The sequence below is a fragment of the Palaemon carinicauda genome, chromosome 32, assembly GCF_036898095.1.
Source record: "Palaemon carinicauda isolate YSFRI2023 chromosome 32, ASM3689809v2, whole genome shotgun sequence".
NCBI lineage: Eukaryota > Metazoa > Arthropoda > Malacostraca > Decapoda > Palaemonidae > Palaemon > Palaemon carinicauda.
The window spans coordinates 68,211,323-68,215,220 of NC_090756.1; positions in this window are offsets into that span (position 1 = coordinate 68,211,323).

A 3,898-nucleotide genomic window follows, 5' to 3' on the forward strand; every position below is an offset into this window, starting at 1 on the left:
TGAGGCGTCTGTTGCAATGAAGAATTCCTTACCGAAGTCAGGAAATTTTAAGATAGGAGAACTACACAGTTCATCTTTCAAAGTATTAAACGCCTGTTGATGTTGCTCAGACCATATGAAATCTACGACCTTTTTCGTAAGATCAGTTAAAGGAGCGGCTATTATTGAATAGTTGCGTATAAAACGCCTGTAATATCCACTACAACCCAGAAATTGCTGTATTCCCTTGACATTAGTAGGTATGGGAAAATTACGTATAGCCGACACCTTATCATGGACTACTTTAAGACCTTGGCTTGACACCATGAAACCCAAATATATTAATTCTGTTTTGAAAAATTCACACTTACTAATCTTTACCCTTAAGTTATGTTGTCTTAATCTCTGTAGTACTAGTTCTAACTTACGTAGATGTTCTTCTAAGGTGTTGGAAAAGATTACAAGATCATCCATATAGGCATGCAATATATCCCCTAACAAGTCTCCAAACTCTATGTTAATCATTCTTGTAAATGTTATAGGAGCACAACGTAAACCAAAAGGCATCCGTAAAAATTCATAATGTCCCCTGGCTGTGCTGAAGGCTGTGTATGGGATACTATCTTCTTCTAATGATATCTGGTGAAAGCCTTTAAGTAAGTCCAAACTGGTAAAATATTTGTTCTGACCTAACAAAGACAAAATATCGTCAGTACATGGCACTGGGAATCGATCAGGGATCGTTTCCTCGTTTAGACGACGAAAGTCGACGCAGATACGCCATGTTCGATCTTTTTTCGGTACAACTATTAAAGGAAAATTATAAGGGCTATTTGATTTTCTAATGACTCCTTCCTCTAACATTTTACCTACTTCATCATTTATTTCATTCTGGAATTTCATAGGGAGTCTGTACGAGGGTACATATATAATTTTCTGTTTGTCTTTTAACCTTATTTGATGCTCGATCACATCTGTTTTTCCTAAGGATCCATCCGTAGTGGAAAAGACATCTGTATATTTAATTAAAAGTTCAAAAATTTTCTGCTGAATTTCTTCGTCTTGAATGTCCTTACTGATTTTATTTTTAATAGATCGTAAAAGGGATTCATCAGCAACTGATTGAGAGTGATTGATTTCAGCAACGGTAAGAATACGATGTTTATAAACTTCTACATCCAAGATATGTTGATTTTTGTGAATTACTAAAGTGTTATTTAAATGATTACAGACTTCGATATTACATTGCTGATGTGAGCCTACTGTATAAATAGCTTGTGTGACAGACAATCCGTTAGTTTTCAAAGTATCGGAAAGGATTAATATTTCAGATCCCGGTAGTGTTTTCTTTATTTGCACTATTAAATTCGAAGGTATGTTTGGTTCGATATATTGCGTGCAAGATGATATTACGGGTGAACGAGAATTCTGCTGGGTCGCGTATATTATTTCTTTATTAGTGAGACAAGTTATTGGTTCTTCAACGTACGTTACGGTTACATTTGTCGTCTCCTTTTTATCCAAAACTGACTTTAAAGTATTAGAAGACTTATAGAATTTCCCTTTGATATACACGCCCTGCTTGGCAGGAGCTAAGATAATGTTTTGATTTCCCATAGATGGGTATCCTATAATTACAGCTGGATACATATTAATGTTTTTCACAACAACAAATGTATCGGCAAACGTGCGATTACCGACTCTGAACTGAATATGAGTTATGCCTATGACGTTTAATTCATTATTTCCTATACCTGAAAGTCTGATTCCTGATTTTTCAATCGGAAAGTTCGAAAACAACAAATGATGCGTCTTCAAATCCATAATATTACGTGGACTACCAGAGTCAAAAAATAACGTAAAGGATTTGTGTTCTAAATTTACAGCATATAAGGTTGGCCGTAACTCATTTTGGCTTATTATTGTATGAATTCGTTGCAAATCTACGGGAGCATGCACTGTTTTACTTAATTCGGCCGTGTGTTTCATAGGAAAATCTATTGTCTCACAATTATCTGATAAAACATTAAATTGATTATTCAATACTATTGATGTTGACATAAATGACCTTGACCCAACATCACTCTCTTCCCCTCTAGACTGTCTAGAGTTAACTATGTGGTATTTGCTTTGCTCTGCACATTCTGAAAATTAGGCTGACTTTGCGAGGTCTGGTTTGACGGCCCAGGCTCAGCGATATTTGAAGAAGTGTTTGTTTGTTTCGGACTCTGAACTGCATTGACATTTTGTTGTTTCTTCTTATTGTTAAAATGAGGATTTTTCTTTTTATTTCCATATGGAACTGATTGTGGAATTGACTGTGCATTTCTAGGATATTGTTGTGTCTTACGCGCGTAACATTGACTATAAGAATGTGATCCTGTGTTGTGAACTGAACAAAATTTCGTTCTACAGTCTGCGCTTATGTGACCTTGACGTTTGCAGTTGTAACACGTCACTCCCGCTACTGGATTGTTAATTACGTTCACTGTTTGTGGTTTTGTTTCATTCTTAGCAAAAACTTGAGTTAACACGGGATCGAGATCTGGACACTTGGACATGTGTTTCTTTATCTGTTTATAGACATCCAATTCCGTACTTGCAGGCATTAACTTCTTATCAAAGCACCGCACTAAAGCTTCAGGCAACATAAGTGTCATGCAAGTTAAATACATTAATCGTAAAAAATCTTTCACGGAGATATTATCGTTAGTAACCCAAGTGGAATTACCTAAAATGTCCTGATATTCGTTAAGCCTATCAGCTATGAGAGCTGCTCTCTCAACAACATTAAGCCGATTCATAGTGGCTTGATTAAGTGTATTTCGTAACGTTAACACTACATCCAAAGCTTCCTCACCCCCATAAATCGCGCGTAACCTAACTTTGAAATCATCCCAAGTAACTACTTCCTGAAATGAAACACCTCTTAAATACGCACTCGCATCCCCCTTAGAAAAATCTATAAAACTTTTAGCTTCTTGTAATTGTACAAAAGGATCTACGATTTGTTTGGCATTTAAATGGGCATCAACGGATGAAATCCATGACTCCACATTTTGTGGCAAGAACCCGTTGACACGGCCTTGAAAAGGAAGGATTGCTGACCTGGCATTTACAAGCGTCACAATTGGAGGAGGATTAGCCTGGCCTACACCACTAGGTCCAGGGGTAGGGCTGACAGGAGGAGCCATGACTGCTGTATTTTTTTTTTTTCTATCTCTTTGACCCCTTTCAATCCTATCAAAATATCTATATGAGTACAGACGCCCACTACGTAAACGCATATGTATAATAAAATTCCCCCAACAATGTTACTAATCCCAATACATTTCCCCCCAAGAGTTTATGAAAGAAAAAGGAATTAGCACAAAGAAAGAAAAATTCTAAATGAGAATTCGGAGTTTCTTATAACAAAGTTTAGGAATTCACTCACCCCAGTAATAATTGACTAACGACTTGTGATAACTACACTTCACTGCCCAAACTGAAATTAATACAAAATCTCTGTACTTAGCTTTATATGAAGTCGACACGTTCTCTCTCTCTCTCTCTCTCTTGATGTTTTGTTAGCGATGTATCGTTCGAGTTTCTTGTTGAATGTAGTTCTTCCTGGATATGTCTTGCAATTGTTGAACGCCAGTCCTTGGGTTTCCTAGGATGTTGATTGAAGATTCAATTTGTATACTAACATATGTTGGTGTTAGCATTTCCGTTGGACTTAGTCAAAATTGTAGATTCTTGTAGATAGTTTTGAGTTCTTGAAGATCTTTATCAGGTATTACAGCTTTTATTTTGAAGTCTTGAAGATCATTCTCTGGTTTTACAGCTTTTATGTTGAAGTCTTGAAGATATTTCTCTAATTCTTAGAGTTTAATCGCTGTCTTTGAGATTAATCGCTGTCTTTGAGTTTAATCGC